Here is a 26,940-nt window from a genome sequence, read left to right as displayed (position 1 = left end):
AGTGTGACCCCGGCTTTAGCATTGCATATAAGACAAAACGCAAGTTCTGTGTGTTTGCGCTAGCTTTGCGTGTTCCACACTGCGCGTGCGCGGAATCCAAATCGTGTCTTGCAGAGCTGCATGGTGACGGTGCGCCTCCACTGCGTGGAGCACAAAACGCTAACACAAACGCACTGCGCTTTCGTTTGTTTACGAAATAGACCATAGGCTACAAAAAACAATACGTTATCTAGTGTATTTACGATCAATTATCAAATTTCCGACATATTGTGGGGTTACCGTACGGATAGTTTTGTCCGAGAGAAAATGGTCCCGGCAAAGAGGGAGCCGTAGATCTAAAATGTGATCACGTGCTGCCAGTCGAGTACGAACTCTTCACGCAGCATCTTCGCTAAAAACAGTTCGCTGACCTGGATGACCCAGTTGCCTGGTTGAGGGACGAGACTTGCGACCTCGTTGCTGACAGTTTCTTTTCAATTTTGAACCAAAACAAAGCAGCAACCCATCTAGTGCACAAATGCATTGTTCTAATATCATAAAAACCGAGTTGAATGCAGATGTGCGTGGTGTACATTTGGAAGTTGTGAAAAAAAAATCAAGGAAAACAATATGGTGGCTTAGAATGGCATGATAATGACATCTGGCAGGAATTTTTCAGATGGGCTATGCTAAAACTCTCTATTGTCTCTGAGGAAATCGAGTGGTGTAGATTAAATCTGAGGATGAGTTAACGGAAGACGATTGGAATCAAAGGACTACACGGTGATGAATAACAAAAGGGGCACGAACAATTGCCTGTGTTTGCTTTCCTTATGTCGTCATAGTCTCGAGGTCTGAGAAATATTACAGCGCACGTCTCATATTTATGGCAAGGGAAGGATTTGAGCATTTTCTTATTTTAATAGAAGTTGCAGAACATAATATTGTAATAATTGTAGAACACTGACAAATAAAAAAAAATAAAAAATCAGAATCTAAAGCTAGCTGTCTCATATAATAAGGTTCACATACACACTGGTCATAATACTAGCCTTGTCTCTATTTCCCAGCAAGAAACATACACTACTCGCCGATATTTCAAACAGAGAATTCCATTTGTTTACGTTCGAAAGTCGCCGGTAACAAAAAAAGCAGATCATGAACAATTCCGCACAGCTAAAGATTTCCCTTAAGCCGAGGTCACACTGCTTTATACATCCTTCAAAATATACAGTTTGCATATAGATTCGAATTCGAGTCACCGCGGATCCGTGATTCGAATGCCGCATGGCAATAAGTACAAGGAGAAAACTTAGCACGCGGCGTTCGAACTAGAAATATTGATGCGACTCGTGTTGGCAGACCCTCTTTTGTATGATGTGTAAGCAGTGCGGCGCGGCATGAGTCAACACATGACTGATTATGCTACGTCGACGAGCAGGGTGAAGTCTTCGTTATATCATATATATTTCGTTCAGATGTTTTAGCTCTTATCGCAGCTAGTATCCCCGCTGCACTGGCATCTCAAAAACTTTCTGGTTTCTTTTTTTTTTGACACGAATTAAACACAAATTAAAAAAAGTAGGTACTGAGGAGCGCAAGGCACATTGCGAAATGGTGGCCACTCGTAGATGAGGTGGCAGACTTTTTTGTCCATCAGTGGTAGAAAAGAGGGAATGAAGATTTAGGTGGAAAGAGACTAAAAAGCAGGAAAAAGTCTGTACGTTGCTCCCTGGGCAGGGCGCAAAGATAATTGGAGTGGATTGATGCAGGCTAATTAGTGTGTCACTTGGCTCGCCGTCTAGAAGAGAGTCCCGGTGCATCCGAGGAGTCAAGCATTGCACGGAGACCAGCCGACCGCTTTCGCCCGAGTGCCTCTGGGGAACTACGAGCTCTTGCGTCGCGCCGACGTTGATTCCGAGCTGACTGAGGGTTTCTGACAGGGACTTTCCCCCGATCACCATACGTTGGGCACTCACTGAGAGTATGGCTAGGTCCTCCGGTTTGTTACATGAGTTTTAACATGAAGCGATTGATCATCCTAAGAGGTGCGGATAAATGGTGGTATTTGAAAGGTTCATCTTCAGTCTGTGTACCAATGTAATTGTGTGGCATGTTTGCTTAGACGACGGGATGTTATTCTGGCGTATCGTATCTGCATATGTCAGGTTCACGCGCGGAGCGGACACTGCGAGCTGATTGGCCGGCTCACAGAGTTTTATAAAAACTGGGTTTTAAGGCTTCCCGATCCCTGTTTCACGGGGTAATTCAAAGCCTTTTATTACCCCTGTTTTACGAGCACGTTAAAGACTTTCAGAACGACCGCATTTGAAGAATCGGGGAGTCAGCTCACGATGTCGGCTAAGCGTGCGGCCATCGAAACGCGCTGGTTCGTCGATTCTTTAAAGAACTTCATTCTGAGGGCCTTTCACGCGCCCGTAAAACAGGGGCGGCCGTTATGGAATCGACAAATCAGCGCGCTTCAATGGGAACACGCAAAGTCGAGATGGCGGAGTTCATTCGCAGATCCTATGAAGAGCTTTGGTGGAAGTCCTTGGAATCAGTTAGGCCAATTAAGTAATTTATAGCACTGCTGATTTTTTTTTGTGTGTGTATTGGACGTACGTTCCTATTTATTTTTTAGTCTTATTTTTAGTGACCCACCGACAGCTTAACGCCTCCTTAGTGGTGCACTTATGGAGTAGTTTTCTTAGCCCAATCAGCACCAAAACATCGTTATTGCTCCGTCGACAAAACTAAGCCAGCATTCAACGGATTCGACTGATCTTCCGTGGTAGGCTCTATTTATGGCATATTACTGACGCTTCAGCCTAAAAAGAGGTCTATAATAAAATGTACTCTCTCGGAAGCTTCACCACATATAATTCTCCGAAAAGCTAATTTTTTTCGTTCCCATTATTTTAACCGATGAAGCGAACACTACTGCTAGGTGATTCAAAATGTTATTTTTATTTTTTCTCAGGCTCTATCGTTTTTTTTTTCTTCTTTCTAACACTCTACCAAGTTTTAGCCTCATTTCAATAGAACGACAGCCTGCGAGTTCAGCAAAAGAATAATAGCCGTCTTGGCAGCCGTGAAAGAGAGAGGGAGGAGAACTAGAGCCAACACACTCAACGCCAGGAAGAATTGCGGCGGTCACGTGGCCTCGGGCTCCACAAAGGAACTGCACGTGCGAAGCGTTTCTCCAAACCGTCGCACCGGAGCTGAGTGTGTTGCTTGCCTCACTGTTTCTCTCTTCTCCAGATTCGGCGGCCGGTGCTGTTGCCGATCTCGCAAACTTTTCCTCTAGATAGGAGGCTGTGGCCGAGTGTTACGGACGCTTCAGGGAGCGCTCTTAGTTGTGCTTGCCCTCCAGACTAGCGTTCCTTTGAGTGCGCAGCATGCACTCCACTCGCGAGATGGAGTACGGGATGATCAAAATTATAAACCCTGCACTGCAATAAGGTCCAGACTACATTCCAGCCGCTCGCTCGCGCCTTGGTTCGCCACAGTTTATGCTACGCGTCTCCCATAGGATAACCTGGCCGAAAAGCAGGCGGCTATGGGGGAAGGGCGATCGCGTGCGGCAGAGACGCGTGCGTTCCCGTAACATCGGAAAGCGAAACCTCCGTCCATAAATCAATGTCCATCCCGATCGATGCTCCATACATAATTAACGCGGCGCCCTGACTGCCGCCTAATCGAACGGAACGCCGCGGGATAGGCGGCTTTCCTGGACTGCCAAATGATAAAAAAAGAAAGAACGGAAGCAGAAAAAGATCTAACGCGCCCAACTTGTCAGCCGCCTTGGAATTTGCTTGACTATTAGGGGTTGGTCTGGCGCTCCTCGGTGGGGGCGTGCAAGATGAGCGGGGGAGCACCGATTTTGCGGTTATATCGGGTGTGTGTGTGTGTGTGTGTGTCTATGCTATGGCGATTATAGGACCGAAGCGCTCAAGTTTCGCCGCCGACTACAGCGCCATTCCAGCCCCTGGCGGGACGCCGGAGTCCGAGTGGCTCGTTGTTTTTCACCTCGCTTCTCCGTCGTAGGCGGTCGGATATAACATTCATTGCGATAGAGACGATATAAAAGCCCGGCTAGCACGAATATTTCGTTGTTGATCGCAGCAACAATCTCCGATGTTGTTGTAGTCGATCCTTAAAATTCTACCGCTTCCCTGAAAAGCCGTGTGAGACTCGAACGGCGCCAAGCCTGGACCACGTCGGTGCTCCGACAAAAGTAAGTTTCTCGTTCGTTGGAAGATCAGTTTTGCTAAATACGCGGGAAAAACTAAATAGAATTGGTGTCAGAATAGAAACAGAATCACTACCGAACGCGGGAAAGTCAGTTGGCAGTGCCTGCGTGACGGAATATCTGATTTTCGTGCGCGTCTGTCGCTTCCCTCGAGGTGTTTGACGGGGCTTCGGTCGCGATGTTGGATCCCTTTGGCACGAATACTTCAACTACAATCACTGGCAGGGTGAGAACGGCAGGGAGAAGCTTCAGTTCCTCCAGCACTAGCTTCGAACCGTCGACAGGGTTTCTATCTCGCGACCGTCGAGCGTTCACGTGCAGCCACATCGCAACGAAGGGCAACGAAGACGTGCTGGAGCTCGGCCGTTCACAAGAGACGCCCTGCCTGCCGTTCTGACTTTGTCAGCACACTTCTAGCTAGGGGAGGGGCTTTTGGGGGTTGCGATTGCAGCTGTCTTCTGCCGTGTGTGTTTCTTAATCGCTGTTCCCGTTTTTTTAGCTGTTTATAGCCATCATGTACGACGCTATAATATACACATGCATCCCCCCCCTCCCAAACAACACACACAAGGAATGCACTTCCAAACAGCATCAACCAGCCAGCCCCCCCCCCCCTTCCTTTTTAAAATAAAAAGAAAGCCTGATTATGTTTTTACTTGCTAGGGACAATAACAGTTTCTATTATTTCGTGTCGATTTTCTGCTGATCACACCAGAGATCTTATATTATTGACTTATTTTTCAGTGGGGGCGGTTCAGTTTTGATTCCGCCAACGTCAGCGAGGATCTGCAGCGTGCACTTCGTGAACACCTGCAAGGACAACGCTGAGGCTCATCCTGCAACAAGTCACTAGACGAGATGCCAGCTGAGGTGTTTGATAAAGACTAATTGCAGGAAACCTACCAACCCTGTAATTTCTCGTGAAAGATTCTTAGTTAATTTAAAGTAATTTTCACTCCCTCGCTCGAAGATACAGGTGACATTTCCTCATCTATGTTGCATTCTCTATGTGTGCCCGATTCTTAGCCAGTTAAAAGTATTGTTAGTTCATTGGCAACTTCTGTAGTCTCTTTCGTCTTCGAGTTGCACGTTTTGGTTTAGTCTGTACCCCAAGATTCAATATAGCTTGGCTAAAGATGGATAAGCTTAGGTGACGACTGCTTTCTCACGAACTGGGAGACATCTTTCGTGAGATCTGGAATATCTTGAACAGCTGATCTGCCGTGCAAGATCTCTGAAATAGTCGGGGTTCTCGGCCCTACAATGTCTTGGACAGTCCTTGCTTCTCGAGATGTGTACATCATCTGCAAGTGTCCTGCCAGCCATACTTCGAGTCTGCGCCAATGTCACCGTGTTAAGAGCACGAGAAGAATTCTTATATTGTCACAAGGTTGTGTGTTTACCTACTCGTGGTTGTGACAAAACTCAATAAAAATCGTTTTCACTGTCAACAAAACATTTTTGAAAGCGATGCATTATGCTGCTGTACCATATTTTCCAGACTATAGTCCACAGGGCAAATTTGTGGTAAAAAATAGATTTTCCTTACATTGTACACATACAGTGCATCGTCTGCACTTGGTGCTTAGTTGTCACGAATATCCTCTCATAGACAGCACACCTTGAGAAATGTCTGCTTTCTTAGTGCAAAAAGAAGCTGGTATTATACATAAATTATCATTAACATACCCTTTCATTCACAAAATCCGTCTCGTCATAATCAACAATATTGAAAAACAAAAATCCCGCATAGTCCGCACAGCCTAAAATTTTCATTTTTAAAAGCATAGCCCGGAAAATAAGGTACATTCCTGGAAACGCGTGAAAACATGTCAACATGCCACGAAAGAAACTTTATTCAGTGAAGCAGCAATGAAACACTGACAGGCATGGATTATGTTTCTAGAAAATAAAAGTTGTTCTACTGATGACAACCTATCATGTGTCACTGGTGTTTTCTTTGCTACACAACATTTTCCTCCAAAAATGTCCCACACAGTAAAGTATGAATCAAGCCCCCAGCCAATATCTGGAAATCTTGCATGTGAACTGGACAACTTGAACCTGAAAGAGAAATGAAGTTTTTTTTTTTAATAAATCCATCCAACTGAACATTGTCATGAAAATTTGATTAAAATTATGTGCAGTCATATGCATAGCAGACATTTATGCTGGAGATTTAGTCTAGGCTAGCCTCTTTTCGTTTTCAACTGTTTTGCCCCTCTTTCTGGCAGAATCTCGCGTCACATTATTCTTCAAACTCGCAGAAAAAGTACCATTAATCAGGAGCAGGTCCCCAGTAACTGCAACCTACTGCCTCAGTGAAGTGGGACAAAAAAACCTGGTAATAAATCTACGAGGCCTTTGTTCAGGTCGTGCCCTGGCGTTTTAGTTCCCTACTGCTGAGGCAGGCTGATGAGGACGCGTGTTCAACAATACTAATAAAATTACGAGCGTCGGCACAATGCTCGCACCGGTCCGCGACTCCAGTCCAGCGAGGACCTGCAGTCTCAACTGTACGCGGGGGACTTCTCTCTTCCCGGAATTATCACCCTATGCCCGCACGATCCCCGACACGTTAATATTTCTTCGACGTGGGCGAGCCCGAAAAGCTATCCCACTCGTAGCCTCTAGTGCGAGAACGTAGTCTGCCGGTGGTTCAACGACCGAAAAATAGTATCCCGACGTCGTCTAACAGGACTCACGAGAACAGTGGTTCATTGTGATCAGTAATCTTTAAGGCACAATGTTATTACAGCGCAAAATTTAAACAAGTGCCGCTCACCTGTAAAGTTATCTCGTAGACGCCGCACGGCCGGCACGGCCGTACTTGCGAGGCGGACCCGACTCGTTGGCGGGGAAATCAACCGCTTTCTCGGTGGAAGATGCGTGTTATTGAAGCTTTTCTATCGTTTCTTGACTCACGATGAGAAATATTTCTCGCACGCTTTCTATCCTTCTCTAAATCTTCACCGTATGCTCGAAATACCTGCGACGCCAATGCAACGCTATGAGCACGACCGGCGCGACACGACCATGTGTTGTACTGCGGTGGCGCTACCATCGCAATTTCGAAGCGCCCCCTGGTTGGGCGAATCGATTCTATGGGCGACGCGGGGGGAGTGTCGGACCGTACCTCGTTATCCATGGTGTCGAAGGAGGTTATTATTCTTTTTTCTGCGCTTTGTGTGTCGATCTACGCAAAAGCGCCACCAGGCTATTGTTATTTCTTATTTTGGTGGTCACGACGTTTGTATGGTTTCGTATTACCGAAAGAAAAGATCGGTGATTCAATACCGCCTTGGGATTTCCGGCCAGCACATAAAAGATGTCGTGTTTCTTATTTTTAAGGTTTTTTTTTATGCGTGGAAGGTATTCCGTTGATAAAATCGAAAAAAAAAAGATTACGATGGTGGTTGCTTTTCGTTCGCGGAGTGTGACGGTGACAGCGGCTTGTGAGATGACATTGTCGGAGAAGCCAAGTTGATCCGCGTAGATGTAATGTCCTGGGAGGCTCTAATTCAGACAAGTTTTTCCTAGAGAGAGCGTTAATGGGAAGAAAGAGTGACAGCTTCTGAAAAGTATAGTCGTTCTTATCAACCAGAGTTTCTTTTATTTATTTTTCTTTTTAATGGGAAGTTAGGTTAGGAAGAAAGGCCATGCAGACAAACAACTAAAACACCTCACCATACAAACATCACAAATTGAGTTCAGAAATAAAATTTAGTTATATATAGAGAATGAATAGACACGACAAAGGGAAAAACAATTATTACCTTGAGGAAACACAAATGATTCCGTGAAGTGCCAGTACTCTAATACAATTGAGCTACGAGCAAAAAAACTCTAGACTCTGAAGAAAATTGAAAACATCTTGTAGTTGACATGCTTCTCGATTGTGACATGCATTAGTCCGCCAGAATATTTCTCAAAACATTTAAGACCGGTATATATTCCAGACCTGAGGGTTCAAAATGCAGAAATATAAACAAACGACACCTTTCACACCGTTCTTTTTTTCCTTACACCCCGGGTGAGTCTATAAAACTTATCCGACTCTGGCTAGCTAGTCCGGTGGGTGTTGTAGTAAGTTATCTGGAAGCAGAAAGAGCACAATCTCGCACAAGCTCTCACGTGCACTCCTCACCGTACAGATACATGACCAAACGACTTTTTTACAGATGCAGCACTACATCGTTTTTACGTCCTGTATAGTGGTGCACGTAGAACAAAAATGTATATTCGACAATATGCACTCTGGTCGTCTTATTCAGTTCTCTCGCCTGGGCTTCTGAGTTTTGCCATTAGTTGGCGTCGCTAACTACAATACACTTATGTGCTTTGTTTAATTTCTTTATAACCAAGTTACACGCAAGGTTCGGTAATATATCACTCACGAATATCCACCGGAATTTGGACACTCCATATCGACTCCAGTGCTTCAATAAACGCCGGTAAAACAGTCAGGCTCCGGAGTTTTCGCTCTAATAGTGCACTGCGCCACTCTGTTACCGCAAACACACTTCTTCGGCATTTTACTTCGAACGGGTCCTGGCGGTCATCAAAATTGATCACTTAGATTAGCGAACCCCGGACAAAAGCTCATTGGACAGAAGCTCACCGGACAGAAGCTCACCGGACAAAAGCTCACCGGACAAAAGCTGACCCATTTTTTCAAAAACCCGGACAAAAGCTCACCAAGAGAAAATTTCATGTTGGTCTTAAGACAAGTGCAGACAACTTATAGGTGCATGGCTGTGACACCAAAATGCAACGATAAATTTAATCTAACAGGCGCATGGTTTGTTGATTGGAGCAGAAACAAGTTAATTTATCAATTGATTAGAAGCGAATGCATTCCCCTTCTAGCTCCAACAGTCTTGGTAGATCTCGGTGTACCGGGAACCCCAGGCAAATATTTTTAAGACGATTCTACAGGCGCAGAGTGGTTTTTCGTACCCGCTTCACTGGGGGGCTCACCTCTCCGGGCTTGTGCCAATGCCGTGGCAACGAGCGCCCGATTTTACTGTAGGCATTCAATCACCCTCCAGACGCTTGAATGAACGCGGCCGACAAGCTTTTGAAACCTGGTATTCCATCCTTCGCAGGTGTTGTTCGTCCGGTCTTTATCTTGAAGAGTGGCGTCGTACATAATCCACTGTTCCGGGGGAAACTCCGGTCGTCGTCGGCGCACAGTCAGGCAACGCCGTCCACGTACAGTTTGTTTTCATACCGCTGCCGTTCAGGCTCGGGTAGCGAGCTCGGGGGATAGCACACGACATATGTTGGCGGGAAATACAAATGACAAGTAAAGCTAGAAACGCCTCTACATTGTCAACATCGACCACGCGCCACACAACGCAATGGCGAAAACACGGAGAGCTTGGCCGCTTCTGCCCACATAGCTTCTGTGCATGCGCGGCCTTCCGGCCCTCTTGGTAAACAGAGCCGCGCCGCGTGTCGGTCTATATGGGAGACGCACGCGATGACTTTCAATTTTGATTCGGCTCGCTGGAGCAGACCGCGAGATGATTTGGGATTGGGTGAAAGCTTTTGGTTACGTATACACAGCAGCTTACGCGTCACCTCTTAATATCTTTTTTCATTATTAAAGGTCTAATTATTAAATAAATATAGGAGGAAACTCAAGACTGCTTATTTATTTATTTACCCAAAGGATCCTTTCTGAAAATGCACAAGGGGAATTCATATTAAAATCGCCAGTCAATAAAATAGGACAGTTTGGATATCTTGTTTGTACCCGTTCAAGTCTAGCGTTTAGGTTTTCAATGAAGTCGGGCGAAGAGTTCGGCGGAAGTGAGGCGTCTCGCGGGAGAAATGTCTTCGAGTAATGTTTCTACACGTACTAAAGTTCAGGATGAAGTATTGGACGACGTCGAGAACGACGTCCTAGATATCGACTTCAATTACTACGTGACGACCTCTAGGACGACCTCTAAGACGACGTCGAGGACGGCGCCGAGGGCAATCTCTCGAATGACCTCAAGGACGACGTCTAGGATGACCTCAAGGACGACGTCGAAGATGTAATCCTAAAGACGACTTCAAGAATGAGGTCTAGGACGACTTCTAGGATGACCCGAAGGACACCGTGTAGGACGACATCGAGAACGACGCCTAGAGGAGAACACTTAAGCAGGCTCTAGGGTATTTGCGTAGGCGGCTACGTTTGCCTGCTGAAGCCACCGTAGATGTAGACGCTGCTGTCAATGTCGAGGCCGTAGATGTAGGCGCGGTCGCCTCACAGTCCGTCGTACGAAGCGCACAACGAGAACAGATGAAGTCTGAAACGCACCGCTTGCACACGGCGCTCCGTCGGTAACGTCATGCTCCTACACTTGAGCGAGAGCGTGAACGTGAGTGGCGCGAGCTTAATGGAGTATTTTTATGGCCATCTTCCGGGCACAACGACGCCGTTTTTTCGCGTAATTGAACAAGTAAGGTCGTCCTAGAGGTCTAGGACGACCTCAAGGACGACGCCGAGGACGGCGTCGTCCTTGAGCATACGATTGAGCGGCGCGTGCCACTCGATCTTATTTTATAGCCATATACGCCGCTTTTTCGCTTAAATGGGACAAGTAAGACCGTCGCCTTAAAATATCTGCCTCCCTATTTTCTTGCCTACCTCTACAACACGTCACATTCTGAAGCCTCTACGGCATTTTGTTTTATTGCCTCCGCTATGCACACAAAGAAATAAATATGAAAGCTCACGTCTGCCTTCCGTCTAGACTCGACCGGATTCAGTACCAAACATGCGAAATCACGTGACCAGGACGTAAAGCATGCCTTTCTACCGGAAACGGAAGTTCTACCAGCCGAGCGAGGAAGCCGCGTCAGTCAAGCGTCGCGTTGCGTCGAAACGACGTTTTTGGCGTCGACTTTTCGATTCAAGGACGTCAAAGTGGCGTCAACTACTGAGGTTTCCGCGAACGCCGTTTGCTTCGTACGACTCGTTGGCCCGCGACGCTCGTGCGTTCAACGCCTTGGTTATAGACACGTCACAGCTGAGGGAAGTGCAGCTTAAAATGTTTCGGTATAGTGAAAGTATGGGCCTTGTTTCGCGCTCCGGGACGCCCACACGACGAAACAAAAAAACTGGCCCGACGAAAGCTGTACCAGTTCGGCGCCGGAACCGGCCGGGGAGTAGCGATTCGTCAGTACAAAATGGTACGTTAACAATTCGGCTGCGAACACAAAACGCTAAAAACGAAGTAATATAAATTCCTAATAATTCGTTTTTTTTTGTTTTTTTGTAGGTGCACCTGCAAACGGTGCACCGTGATGGTCGCCGTCCGGGAGAGTGTTGGTTGTCGGGAGTTCTCTGCCGCCGTCGTACTTCAAAACGACGGGTGCATTACAGAGAATGCATATTTTCGTGTTTTTTGCCTGGAGTCCGTCGTCGTTGTTTTTGGCTGAGCTCGGGGAGAAAACAGTCATTGAGGCTGCGGCTTATACAACCAGAAATTTAACTCGGTTATTCTCGACAATCGACAATCGACAAACTCGACAATTTTATCGGCGAGGAGCAGAATTCGAGTGGCACATTATACTCCTATCCAATACGGAAGCTAAATTCAACTGACGTGTTCGGAAAAAAAAAAAGAGTGAAGGAGAACTCCTTCACTAACTCTTACATACTCAATGTTGCGGTTACTTTGCTAGGTGGCGCAAGCTGCCGCCAAAGAGAGAAGGTTTATCCACGAGTGATTTATTAACCTACCCATTCATACATTCAGCTTTGTTGCGAGCGTTCGAGGAAGAGAGTGTAAGCTATAGTTCGCTTTTATTTGCCAAACTTTTATGCCAAAAATTAGGATTTAGCCTTCCTAATCTCGCGTGCCAGTATTTATTTGATCCCATAAACGATATACAGGCAGTAAAGTGTTGTCTAAAATCGTTTCCTGGTCTCTTTAAAAATAGGGTATCTCGAATGCGGGCACGCATCGAGCAGGACGGAAACCCTCACGATGTGTCTGCCCGGTACGTTCTTGCGCCACGTTTTTCTTCCAACGGTCCCGAGGCATCGATGCTCAACGACCGTAAGCTCGGGATCCATTGAACGGCCGCGCTCTGCGCCCGACTCGAGGCACCTTGAGAGACGCACATGACGATTGCGGTGGGGCAGCCCCGACCGTTCCGTCGCGGTAGCAGCACCCCTATCGCGATGGAGACGTGAAACTTTTTCGTCCAAGACGTACGGGGCGCCGGAGCTTGGCTTCCCGGACACGTCTCCTGGGGTTCTTTCGAGCAAGGCGTTCGAAAGGGCTCTCCGGCTCCTTTCGCATCAATTTATACGAACAGGGCCGTGGGCCGGGCCAACGTCAATCGGTCCATAACCAGGACAATCGTTGGCCATTTGGGATGTCGGCTGAGGCGCATACCACATTGGCTGCTACAGCCTCCCGAATAGAGTCTTTGGTAAGCGTCGATCAATCGAGCCTTGTGGTGCCATATTAGCGCAATTAGGAGGGATAAAAAAACAAAAAAACTAATCCAAATCTACACACGGCACCAGAATGCAATCGGGACCCCGATCATAAATATATATATATATATATATATATATATATATATATATATATATATATATATATATATATATATATATATATATATATATTTCTTTAATGTTCAGTCAGTGGGAAGGGAGAACAGTATGCCGCTCCAATGAAAAGTTGGGTTGTGGGGATATTTATGCAGCGTGTAGTTGGTCAGCCATTTAAAGTTGCGACGAGTCACTCGCTGTAGATGAGCAATTTAGCCAGTGCAGTACAACCGCTAGCCTGGTGTTTTAACGTGCACCACGCAGTAGTGATACACGACCGCACGCCAATACGATGCTCATCCAGATCGAAACGGGCAGGGGTGGAGATTGAACCCAAAACCCCTGGGCTCTGCAGCGCGAGCTTTCGCTCCACGTGCTCCGAGCTGGTGTGCGCTAGCCCACTCGGCCACCGATCCCCCCCCCGCTCTAATGACCATGCACTATGCTTCGTTCTAGCTGAAGTACCGACGCAACCGATGCTACAAGAGCGAGCTCCGGCCTTTCAGCGTCCCTGCCAAGCAGGCGTGGTCGTGCATTGCGAGCGCTGTTCAGGGCCACATGCTCGCGCTTTTATCGGTAGCGTCCAATACCCGTGCCACACGGGCAACTCGAGTGTCATTTACAACGAATGGCATACGTGTGATCGGCGAATCAACTCGCAATCTGTCGCGCGTGGAATGCGCCACGCCCGGAGTGTCGCGCGCTGATTGGCACTGCTCAAATATCATTTGTTGTAAATGGTATTCGAGTTACCCGTGTGGCACGGGTATAAAGCCAAACTAACACGATTTTTTAGGGGCTATTTACGGGACATTATAATCTTGGTAGTTATTCGCAGCGGGTGCTCAGAACAAGCTGCTGCTTATCTAGAGACACTAAAGAAGCTGCGCTTCAGAGTAACGACACTTCAGCCGTCTTGGTGCTTAAAATCGTGGTTGCCAGTTATCTTAACCTTCATCTGAAATCACAGAAAACGCTTTTTTGTTGTCTAGGAATGCTAAAAGAGTTCGCGACAGGCCAAAAGAATATTACCCGAGCTTTCTAAAACTGTATCTTAAGCTAAGGAGGTTGCAATTTTTTAATTGTGACAATCGACAGTTGTGTCTGCTCAGCACTAAGCACCAGTCCACTAGCAGATCAAAGAATTGAGTCGCAATGGTCTAAGCTCAGCTCATTTAGTGGGTTTACGCTGATCGTTTGCCAAAAACAACGTTTTTGACTGGCAGTGACCGTGCACAATGCTGCACTGCTGCCGAGTACGATACTCGCTCTTATACTAACTAACAGCTCGATAAACGTAGGGCGAAGCTTAATACGTTAAGGCTCCTTGCTTCGTGATTGGTTCTTCGGCGATCTTATTTGCTCGTGTCGCAATCTGATTGGTTGTGGAGCGCCTTGAGAACCGCCCCGCATTTCTCAAGATGTCAATAACTTTGGCGGAAGATAAATGAGAGCTATAGTTTTGAGCATGCGCATATTGGTGAAAGAAAGGCGTTCATCCTAGTTTTTTAGAGCATGCATGCAGACAGCGCGGGGTTTGAATCATGATGCCGATCGCCCTCTTTATTAGCAGAGCAATTAGGAGAAGTTTGACAATAAGTATATCGTGGTGCAGCAATTGCAAAGGGACTTTTCAAAATAATTGACACGCTATGGATTTGTTGTTGTTGTTTTTTTTTGTTTCTTTTTTTTTTGGGGGGGGGGGGAAGGGGGGGGGGGTAATGTTTTTAGTGAGATAGCTATGGGATCGAAAACACGCAAAAATTTTATTTTTTAATAAGATCATGGAACGCCTAGGCCTCCAAGCGGTGCCGGCTAAACTTGTCTCACTGGAAAAGCTAAAGTGAAAAAAAAAGAAACTAAACATAGTTGTTAATAAATAAAACCCTGGAACGACGAGGCACCCGAAATCAGCGTCGACGAATTTTATGCACATGAGAAAAGCAAAGAGCACGTAAAGCACAAGAAATGGCCATTAAAATTGTGAAGTCTCGCCTTTTATATCTTTTTTAAAGATATAATTTTTTAAAGAAAATTGTAGTGGTTTCTTAAACCCCAAAATATGCGTGAGTTTGTTCTTATTAATTTTGTACCTCTGACAAATTCACTCTTTACTGAAATAACCTAAGACACGCTTTTCATTTCAGCAAAAGCCTTATAAGCATCTTAAGCCAGTAAGCGCTGGAGATAAAAAAAAAAAAAAGTTTAGAACTTTTTGAACGCTTTGCATTCTCATGGGTCTCTGAGGGTATACTGCACCGAAGCGTACCCAAAACACCGAGAAGCTACCGTTGTTTTATTAGTATAGTCAATCAAAAAAGGATAACCAACATACTCTAAAGTTAATGCAGTCAGGTTCAAAGGCAAGATGGGTGAGCGACTTTTTACCATCGAGCCAGCATTACCAGGTTTGTATGCTTGGTGCTTCGAGTGCATTCTGGGACAGTGGGACATGCCAGAACTTCGTTAGAGTCAGTCTTTGTCTTTGAGTGGGAAAATTGTTAAGGATTTAGTACAACCTTGCGATCATTTTCTGAAATATTATACACATTTTAAGCAGTGAATTCAAGCCCACAAAACTGAAACCTCTCGGAGTGATTTTTTACGTTATGCCAAGTTTCTGATTGCTACCGGCTTTTTTGAATTCATTTTTATTGTAAATAAAATTTTCCTTTAATTTTCTACTCAAAGTCGTATATGATTCAGCTTTTGTTCCTATTGCTCCTGTTGTTACCAAGGGCGTTTTTGTAATGCCACGGTCCCTCTGATAATACATGAAAGAACAAGCCTGGTGTTTGCTGCGGACATGACAAAAACATTACCTTCGGACACGCCTGAAGCATCTTCGAAGCATGTTTGTTTTACACATACGCATAGGTCGAACATGTCTGCAGACGGTATGACGAATGTGACCAGAACATCATACAAGAAAGAAGCAAGCCTCAGGCAGGGTCTACGGACTATCTTCTGTAATATGTTTTGGAAATATGACTGCGGCTTAGAGGACCCAATGTTCTTCTGACCTCGCTTATACACACACTTTGCCTTATCCAACGATTAATTTGCAAGTTTTGTTTTTATGAGGGTCCGACGGAATAGATTACTTAGAAACATCTCTGCACGCAACACTGCGCGCTTTGCTCTATGGAGCCTGGATGGCCATGGAGAGGTGTGGCATATGGTTTGGGTTTTTGATCGCTCCGTTGGCGGAGTAGTGCGCCTTAGCGCAGCATGAAAACATAGCCAGCGTTCCTTCCCATTGCACCCACTCATCGTCGTGACAGCCCCCGTTAAAACACGCACCTCCATCGGCCGTAAGGGCCTGCCTAGGCTTAGCGAGGAGTCGGGACACGTCTCGACGCGTCCGATACCTTTCTGGAGGCCAGGCTACCGTTCCAGAGTGCAGCATGACGCTCCCGGGTCACGGATACTATAAAAGGCCTATGACATAAAAAATTGGCCTGTGTATATTTATACAACCGGAAGTTAGTATGCCTTAGTGGGCGTCTGGTGTGTCATCTGTAGGTGAGCAATTTAGCCAGTACGTTACAACCGCTAGCCTGGGGTTTTGAACGTGCACCACGCAGTAGTGATACACGACCGCAAGCCGGTACGATGCTGATCCAGATCGAAACGGGCAGGGGTGGAGATTGAACCCAGGGTCCCTTGGTTATGCAGCCCGAGCTTTCGCCCCACGTGTTCCGGGCTGGTCTGCGCTAGACAACTCAGCCACCGATCCCCCGAAGATATTGAGGAAATGATGGAAGTAAATGAACGGACGAGTATACATCTTCTTCCTCCATATGCCGTCAGCGTACGGCGTTTACCTACGCAAAAGTTTCAGCAATTCAATAGTCAAAAACGAAACAGAAATACACGAAAAAACGTGCCCCAGCGTTTTCTAAGTATCGGTAGGCAACACCTTTAGTATTAAAATTTAAGGAAAGTCCCGTATCTGAAAATGCAAGCACTGCATTTACTCTTGACGTAATGCTATGAATTGGGGTTGGCCTATCAAAACTGAAACTTAGTGGAGAACCAGTGCCCAATATACTTTTAACGGCATCACACCCCTATGATCCCTTCAATTGTAGAAGAGGTATATTGATATGCCGAAGGATGTCTCGCAAAAGGTTTTTGTTACACCAAGCAAGAAGACAAATAGAGGAACACACTGCGTCAGACCGCCGTCGACATGATCATATTAGTGGGTTTCGAGAACGTTACGCATATACCACAGCTAACACCCGATTCCACATACAGCACGGCCGTAATTCTGCTCATTTTCAAAGTTTTTGGACGCACGGAGTGTCTTTTCTGAAGACAGCGTTGTCATACCGCCTTACAAGATCTCCGCAGCACATTTCAATATCGTCGATAAATACGTGCTGAATACTGAGATGGGATAGCACAAAGTATACGTCATTTAGGAACAAAATTTCAATTTATGCTCTAATGCAGAAATACCCGAGGCGTGAAAATGCTTCACTAAGGCATTAAAGTGGAATCATCGTCTGCATAACTATCTTTACAGGTTTTTTTTTTGTTTTTGTTTTAAGCTTTACAGATTTATTTTAAAGAAAGCTGTGAAAGCTACACTTATGCGGCTGGTTCAGGTCAGTTATACAGCCAGGGGGACATAGTATATGGGGCTAATCATAACGATCAGTCGGGTAACTAGGTAGAATTTGTGAATTAAATTTTTAATTAGTGAAAACAGTCTTATGGTTCCAATTAGAAACTCGCTGAGCGTCGTTCAAAACCCCTAAATCAGTAATGTTTGGAAAGACTTTGAGCGCGTGAGAAGCGCAGTAGTGTACTAAAGTTACCACTCCACTCGTGGAGCAGGTACAAGGCTGGAGGTTCCGGTAAGGCGCCTGCGCAATTTTTCCATCTCTTATCTAGCCCCAGCCTTATACCTGCTCCACGAATGGTAACTTCAGCGCACTACTTCGCTTCTCACGCGCTTATAGTCTTTCTAAAAATGACTGATTTAGGGGTTTTGGACGACGCTTATCAAATTTCTAATTAGAACCGTAAGACTGTTTTCACTAAATAAAAAGTTAAAGTAACACATTTTGTTTAATTAGCCAACAATCGTTAAGATTAGCCCCATATGCTATGTCTTCCTTGCCGTATAGCTCACCTGCCCAAACCGCATGAGTGTAGGTTTCACAGTTTTTTTTTTTAAACACATCTGTAAAGCTTAAAACAAATCCTGTGTGTATATAGAGAGAGAGAGAGAGAGAAAGAAAGAGAAAGAGAGAGAGAGAAAGAGGGAGAGAGAGAGAGGAGGCCTGTCTCAGGCCGAAATGTCTACTCACTAAATGCTTTAAAACTCCAACAACGTTTCCAGGTGCGACTTCATTACTTTATATACATATACATAGGTGAGGCAAAGTAGTTTGAGGAAAATGGACCGGGAAAATGTAACAAGTCAGAGATCCGTACTTGCGGAGTTGCTACGCTAGGAGTTTATTGTATGTATTACGAGAGTTTCGCTGAAAGGCTCGGCTTCGTTAGGAGAAATGCCATCTGCTGACGAAGCCGAGCCTCTCAGCAAAACTGTCGTAATACATACAATAAACTTCTAGCATAGCAACTCCGCAAGTACGGATCTCTGACTTATATATATATATAAACGAATATATGCAGATGAATGTAGTGTGCTTAATCCAATAAATAAAAAAAATCCCCGTTTTACGAACATGCCGGCGGGTTCGTAAAACTTTGATTCTTTGATTCATTGGATTAATTACGGTTCATTCATCTGCATATGTTCGTGCCTCGGTGACCACGTACGATCATTAAAAAGTGCCCGTGATATATATATATATATATATATATATATATAAATACAGCGTGTCCCAAATAACTTGCACCAAACTTTAAAAAATAAATCAATAACGGGAGCTGTCTGAGAGAGTAAAACAACTGTATGTTGTTAAAAAGTATTGTGAGAAAGTGCAGATGTTTTTTTAGTCCACCCAGTTATTTATTTAATCAAACTAATTAGATATTTTTTACTATTTGTTTAAGAGCCGAGGTGTGAATTGGAAAGTTGTAGTGCATGTTAAGAAATGCCCAATTAAGGCGTTTCCCATATGATACACTTCGCCCACTTTTTTTATGAACCTAAAAAGAAAACTCGTTAAACATAAAAAGGAAGACCAAGTTACAACGCGGCCGCGTTGTAACTTGGTCTTCCCTTTTATATTTAAAAGCGCGTCGTGCTTGCAGACGTGCTTTGAAGGAAAGAACGCCACCGAATTAAAAAGAGCGCAAAAACGACGGGACAAAAAAGACGATGAAGCACGCAGGACAAGCGCTTTTCCTGTGTGCTGCTTCGTCTTTTTGTCCCGTCTTTCATGTCCTGTCTTTTTTGCGCTATTTCTACTATGAACGTCAATTACCAACTTGCCCAGCAGGCCCAGCTTCCACCTAATCACTGGCGCCCTGTCCGAGACACGGCTTCGTGCTGGCGTAGTCCCTGAAGATAAGCGCGATCCATAGCCGTCTATGCGCGAGCACCTGCTGCCGGAAAGCCCCTGGCTCGGACAGAGCGCCAATGACGAGGTGGACTTCGTTCCTTCCGAACGCGTCTAAGAGTGCTGCAAGCTCGACGGGCGGGAGCGTTGTCAAGTTGTCTTTATTTTTATATTTCGCGATCTTTCTTTTTAGGCTAATTAGAAGAAGCGCTGAAAATGTATCATGTTGGAAACAGTTTAATTGCGTGTTTCCCAATGCGCTCTAAAACTTTGCAATCCGCACCCGGGCTCATAAATAAAGAATTAAAAAAATAGACAATCATTCTTAATTACCTAAATAACCAGACGCACTAAAAAAAACAAATGTGCATCTTCCTCAAACGCTTCTTAACAAGATACAGTTGCTTTCACTCCCGCAGTGCGCTTCGTTTTCTTCGTAAAGTTTGGAGCATGTTATCTGTAACGCCCTAGTATACATACAGCCTGTTCCACGTACATTTAGCCAAGCATTTAAAGATATTTTATGGTATCGTAGAAAGACGACACCAAAGGAATAAGCTTGTTCATTGTTTGGAGGAAGTGAGGCTATTTTTGTATTTTGCCCAATCTACTAATTAATTAAGATTAGTTCATTAACCTTAGAAATGTTCAATTTAGAACACAAGTTTCAAAGACAGAGTTGGAGAGAGTGCTCAGAAACATCCAATTTAGTGGTTTTTATTAAGACACCTTAATACGGTTGTTTCGCCTAGAACTAAAAAAAGGAACACGAGTTCCTTGAAAAAAAAAAAACAGACACGGAAAAATGTGAATTTATCAACAGCGCCCTGTCAACAGTTTTCTATTCAGCATGCGGGCCTAGTTTGTTTGAGCCAGGGCTGACAGCGCTGCAATACAAGGCGCACAAGCGCAAAGTCACGCGCTTTTTCGTAATTGGCGGGCCTTTTTCGTAGCCCCCCCCCCCCCCCCCCCCCCCCCCCAAGAAAAGAACCGTGTTAAAGTTCTCTGATAAAACCGCTGAATTGAATGTTTCTGAGGACGCTCTACAACTTTGTCATTGCAAACTTTGCTCTAAATTGAATATGTAAAACGCTCGAAACAATAAAACAATTCATTTGGTTTCGTCTTCCTAAAATACACTAAGATAGTTTTAAAGCTCGGCTATTGTTACGTGAGACACCCTGTATACATATTACATATTTTTGTTAACGAACGATGCAGGCTGCACGCTTGAGGCGCATATTTTACGATAGAGCAAGCCGACCCAATTTGATTAATAACTCTACAAATGAACGAATAATCCAGGTATACATACATATTGACGGTGATATTATTCAAGCAAGCTCGATACTTCAAATTACTCACGGATTAAATCTGAGCAGGCATCGCATGAGGACTCCTTTAATGCTTTAATCAGCCGGACTGACCTTAAAGGAAGTCATCTGAATGAAAAACCTGATCGTTTTATAAGGCGAAGTTTCTCTGAGTACGCTGATAAATATTACGTCGAGCCCTTTAATGTTTTGGGGTTACTCAAACACGATTTATACATCAGGACGAAAAAAAAGTTACTAGAAAAAAAAACTCTAGAAAAACCTAGCGGACGTGCATAAAACTAGGCACGTACGCGCGTATTCGTTTTATCAAGATGAAACAGAAATGAAGTAGAAAAGTCCATAAGAAGCACTTTTCTCTAATGGCAATACTTGTTTCTGACGCGTTACAAGTAATGCCGTTGCTTGTAACACGGACTATTTTCAGTAACAAATTGCCGACTCTGTTGCTTTTTTATGAACAGGAAGGAGCAGTGGTAGTAAGTTGCTTTATCCAGGAGGCGTTGCTTTATCTCAGGAACGTATACAACACCAACCTCGTCTTCTATTTGGTTCGTTCTGGTTTTGCATGACGACGATGTGCCAGCCGGAAAGACGAACAAAGGCACAGGCGAAACGAGGTCAGCCTATGACCTCGTTTAGTGCCGAACACGACAACCCTGTCCCACTGCGCTTAATAGCTGCACCTTCCAAACTTGAAACCAGAGATCCTGAGGCTCGTCCGTTTCACGCTCACAGTCACTCGCGTTTGTTATTTGCACCACTACAGATCTTTCTAGCGAGAAGCCAAGACAAACATAAAGCGTTACAGATACAATAAGGTAACGCGTTTCCTGAGAGAATCGGTAGCGACTAAAAGCTGGTTCCCACACTTGCGACCGCTTAAGACCGTGTGCTTTGGAACCTCTGAAAATACCTTACGAGAAGAGAACACAACTGGCGCCCCCTATCGGGTAGACATGGAAAACTTGGCAATCCCGCACATTTCCTTTTCTTTTTTGCTCATCATTTTTTTCTTTGTTGGCTGCATGACCCTTTCTTTATTGTTATAAACGGCGATTTCTCATAGGTAGCCCGTCCATTTAATCTCGCAAATACCGCGAAACGTTTCCTCTAGTGAACTTCAGTTCCAAGGTCATTGCACAGATGGCGCCAGCGTGCCAGTGTTTTCTCTCGTCGTAGGATATTTTAAGAAGTTTTAAGGCGCTCTCTCCTAAAAAGTAGAAAGTGTGTGAACGCGCCTTAACCTGCTTAGGTACTATTTAACACTCTACTTTCAAGTGGCTTAGCTATTTGTCAATACTAGCACGTGCATCGTGCACGTGCCCGCTAATGCCTGGAGGAATGAATAAAAAAAATATAGATATAAAGGTGACAGAGTGAATTATTCCATCAAAGCCCCGGAATTCAATAAATCTTGAAGTTGTCCACCATAATTAAGATACTCTCTATATTTCTCAGACACTCGTTTGGCTATATTTCTACCTTAATTAAAGGATTGCCTGTGCCACCCCAAGAATCCGCGTTGCTCCGCGTTTCCAACAGCCAAGTATAAACGCATTTTGGCGGATTATATTTACAAAGCTTTTTTTTATTGCAACAATGATACACTGAAATATTCGTCGCTTCCATTTAATATCATCTGCCTTTCCATAATTACTATTGCTCGATCTGATGTAGTCAGGGACCCTGGAGTGCTAGTAGACTGTAAACTATTGTCCAAATCTCATGTCACTAACATTTGTAGTACCGGTCTTAAAGTGCTCGGGATGATCTCACGTTTGACTCGACACTCCCAGGCACCTGATACTTTATTACGCTTATTTTGTGCTTTGGTTAGGCCACGACTTGAGTTTGCGTCTGTTCTGTGGAACTTTCTATCACATAGCGATTGCAGACGCACTGAAATGGTACAAAGGCGCCTGATACGCATAGTCTACGATAGACATTTCAAATGGAGACTCTATTTCGAGTATAATTTTGTTGTTAAAGTTTTAAACCTCAGAATTCCAATTGACCGCAGGCATTGCCGACATGTGGTGTTTTTACAGAAGCTCATACAAAGTAGTTTCGGTGTACCTGATCTTTTGAGCAGTACAAGCTTACATGTTCCAACTAAACATACGCGACTTTGTGATACGTTTCATCCTGACTAGCAGATTGAAGGGTTACCGATGCATAGAATTCAACTTTTTTTGTAATAACCTTGTGCACGATGATTTCTTTTTCATGCCTTATTTTACTTTGAATACCGAGTTGTGTCTGTAATTTGTTTTTTATGACTGATGTGTCACTGCTGTATTTTACGTCTTTGCATGTTCAACTTATTGTGACGTTTATGCGCACCATGACTTATTGTGACTTATTGTGACGTTTATGCGCCCAAAACACCATGCACGGTGTTTAGGGCAAGCAATACATACCAATACCAATACCAGAAGCAGCTGCATTCACTCGTGGATATATGGCTTCCTGTAACGAACTCATAACTTTTCATCAAGTTCGACGGGCAGGTTAGCTCTGTTTTTTTGTGTGTACCAGCGTGGTCCAAAGCGCCAAAGAAATCGAAATTGAACCTTTGTGCCTTTCTTTTCTCGACCGCGGGCTTTGTGTAGTACGCGAGAATTGGTTTCAGGTTTGCGATAAATATAGATACAAAAAAAAAGTTTTTTTTTGTTTACTTTTGACCGATTTTTTTTTTGTAGTTGTTTATATCAGTAGAAAGTTGTTAACTCGGTTGATTACTACAGACTGGACTCGATAGACGGAAAACAAACCGACGAATTTCGCCCAGTGGCGTTCACTGTACGCGTCAGACGAGTCGCTGTTGCGCCGCGCAGGAAGCGAACGCTCTGCCGAGCAAAGTCCGTCGGTTCTTCGTAGCAAGTTCGCCGGTTCTTCGTCATTTGTTTTCCTAAGCGTGCGGGGATACAAATAAAACAACGCAGGGTGTGTTGCATCGTTCCTTTCCTTCTCAGTCTTGGTTTGAAAGACCTTGCCTGCTTCACAACTTCTCGGTAAAAAAAGCTACTTTCGAAAATGCTCGTCATTTCGTTTCTTCTGCCTACCATAATAGAGAAAGCCCTAAACGACAGGAGTGCAACATATATAACCGAACGGCGAATCTTTCCCAGCTCGGACCCAGGGCGAAGCAATATCAGGCTCGCGCTTCGGTCAGTCTCGCGTTTACAATAACACACGTGGACAAAACTTTGACGGGAGAAAAAATACCCAAATCACAATACGCAGAAACCGCCTTTCGTAATATAAGCGAGGACCTGATATATGGTCCCATATCGGGGGAAATAAATAGATCTGGTGAGAGGGCAGCAAAGAAAACAACGCTTGCCGCCCCGCTTCGCTCGACAGCGCCTCCGCACCGTGGATCTGACCAAAGCCGAGCCAGTCTTCGCGTCGCAGTCAGGAGACCGCCACACTCGTCTATAAACTGATACTACACTGGAAGTTATCCACGTGAATTCCGATCATTCAGCCTCGGCAACGTGTCGCATTATCGAGGAGCTGAATTACTCTGCGTGTATAGCAACGTTTATGAATGCGCGCGCTATCTTATAGTGGTTGTCTGCTCCACGTATGCGCAGACTTATTTTTTTCGTATTATAGAAATGTTTGCACGTGCTTGATATTCCGTTCGGCGTGACGTCAGAAACATGAGTTGGCGTAGACGTGGCTTGCGAGGCGCCACATCGATGGCCATTGTGGCGCCCGTGACTAGTCGCGAAACGCGTGGCTTTTGCAGCGCGCGTTTCGCACAACCTCATTTGTTTCTGTACGCACCAATCAGTAGGAATGACCACGAGGATGGTGTGATGACGTCACGTGCAAGCCATGTGTACGGCGGTCTCCGAGAAGCGGGTGCATACACCCCATGACACTCGGGAACGCCATTTCAGGCTGTTCATTGGTCAAGCAGGTGACTATAGCTTCGGGTCCACTGCCAGCTGCCGGCGGGTCGCGGCCGTGCTAGCGCTCCATGGGGAAAAGGGAGGGACGAGGTGGGGCTGGGGGGGGGGGGGGAGCAATGGCAATAAGACCGAGTGCCGCGTTCCAATCGATCACAAGTGGTCCGTCGAGACTGGACCCCCGCTATTATTGGCTGCGTGACGAGGGTTCACAACGTTTCGCAAGCACACACATAAGAGAGGGGAAGGGAGGGGAAAGACCGGCACTGTCCTCGAGACGAGCGTGGGCTGCCACGACAACGTCCGAGTGGCGATCGGTGCGTGGGTGTGTTTCTTTGGCTCGCAACGTTGCGTGTCGTCGCGTTCTCCCGTGACCCGGCTTCTACTATGTACCAGCTCGCCCATATCGGGAAGCTTCGGCTCAATCGTGTCTGCGAGCTCTCTCGCGTTACTTTTCAATTTGGGTCCTTGTGCGGGTAGAGACGGCCGTCGACGTGCGAGACGGCGCACTTCTTATAGTTCCTTTTCAGGACTGACTTCTCTCTTTCGGCAAAGTGTTTGATTTCCCATTGAGAGCGACTTTTTGTGTGTGTGCGTTAAAAATCCGCGATGGCTCTTTCAGAAGGAGTCATTGGTGTCGCCATTGCGATTTTGTAATTCAGCTTGCAAGAAGTGGCAGCATAGGAGCGCATAATCTGTCGTAAAGAGTGTTACGCGATGCATTTGAAGCTCCATAGTTTGGTATTATTTTAAACAGTGCAGCTAGTGAGGAGAGCAATCGGTAGCATGCCTCAACATTATTGTCGTGTCAGTGACTAAATATGTCATTTTTTCTTTGACATCCAGCCTGCATCGCTATTGAGGCACGGTGCGCTCGCCTTCCTGGTTCTATAAACTTGTTAAAGAAAGTCTAAAGATTGGAATTCCCAGTGCATCGCAGAGCAGTATACATGTAGGAACTCCCTAAAGCCTGGAAAAGTTTAAAGTGGATAAAGAAATGCTTCTCATACTTCATCATACGAAAGAGAGCATAAAGATGTTACAAATTCCCTCACGTCACATTTAAAACAAAGAAACAAATCAACGTCATACTTTTTTTAATGTAGAATTTGTAAATTTAGAGCAGGAAAATTTACAGTTCGCCATACTCCGTGTGTATTTGTAAAATATATACAATCTTCGAGATCACGCTCGTGCTATGTAAACCGTGCAGTGTACCGGGACGTTTTGCTTTTGATAGGGTTGTTCAGCTTGAAGCACTGTTTCAAACGAGCACTCGCGCCGGCGATTCTCAGCGCTTATACATGACTTGGGTTACGGCAGGTGATCGGTGGCCGTGTGAGTTAACGCACCACATCTCTGAGTATGTGGAGCTACAGTGCCATTGCCAGCATACGGAAATCAGCAGAACTACACAGTTCTAGACCACAAGCACCTAACTTGTGCTAAGTGTAAATTAAAAAAAAGACATTCGATTAAAATTAGGGGTCAATGCAATAAAGATGCATGAATACAATAAGAACACATTCCGAAAACCCGTAAAATATATTGGTATGGAACTCCAATACACCCAAATGATCACCAAAGGAACACGCCTGTGCATAAGAGGTGTCCAAATACCTATCGATGTTTCACAACTGCCCCCTTGGAATATGTTGAATTTTCGCGCCACGGTACACATATCGCGGAAAATGCCAGTATAACATTTTTTTTTTTTAAATTAGCGTTCTTTAAAACGCGGGTGTGTGCAGAATAAAGAAAAATAGGTCTCTCCACTGAGGCATGAATTCAAGCAGATAGAAACTAAAACCTATCTGACATAGCTTCATTGCTAAAATGTGCAAAATTCGAGCTTTGCGGACCACTGAGACTCTACACTATAAAAAAAAGTAGGTGCCTCTACTTTCACGCACAACACTCAGAGAGCCAATCACCGCAACTTACAGAGGCTGCTCAGCGAATGATGATGCCGAAACATGTTTAGACCAAAAAATGCAGTCTGAGTTGTGTCATTAAGCAAAGCAAGCGTGACGTTTTGCATTGCTTAATGTCACAATTCATACTGCATTTTTTTGGTCTAAGCATATGTTTCGGCATCGTCATTCGCTGAGCTGCCTCTGTAAGCTGCGGTGATTGGCTCTCCGAGTGCTGTGCGGGAAAATAAATGCACATACCACTTTTTTTTTTTTTTTTTTTTTGGAGTGTAGTTATTTATAATAGCGTCTCTACAATATATGAGGCTCTAAAATATACCGTTATTTTGTGCTTTAAGTCATACATTAAATATATATATATATATATAAACCCCTAGCATAGCAACTACGCAAGTACGGATCTCTGACTTATACATATATATATATATATATATATATATATATATATATATATATAT

At 44.9% G+C, this 26,940-nt stretch overlaps 1 protein-coding gene and 1 long non-coding RNA gene across 2 annotated transcripts in view; one reads left to right on the top strand and one right to left on the bottom strand.

The window, feature by feature from the left end:
* LOC8031304 (neural cell adhesion molecule 1) overlaps nt 1-26,940 on the top strand; it is a 305,705-nt gene that overhangs the window by 61,098 nt on the left and 217,667 nt on the right. The gene's annotated exons all lie outside the window — the stretch shown is intronic.
* LOC115319977 lies at nt 6,073-7,200 on the bottom strand. Its single transcript, XR_003918567.2, has 2 exons — nt 7,020-7,200; nt 6,073-6,298 (listed from the first exon to the last, which is right to left on the bottom strand). It is a non-coding gene; the product is annotated as an uncharacterized LOC115319977 (long non-coding RNA).

The sequence above is a fragment of the Ixodes scapularis genome, unplaced genomic scaffold (assembly GCF_016920785.2).
Source record: "Ixodes scapularis isolate PalLabHiFi unplaced genomic scaffold, ASM1692078v2 PGA_scaffold0__279_contigs__length_252992795, whole genome shotgun sequence".
In the NCBI taxonomy this organism is placed as follows: Eukaryota; Metazoa; Arthropoda; class Arachnida; order Ixodida; family Ixodidae; genus Ixodes; species Ixodes scapularis.
The sequence above is the reverse complement of the archived record's forward strand: the minus strand, read 5'-3'. Positions and strand labels throughout refer to the sequence as shown.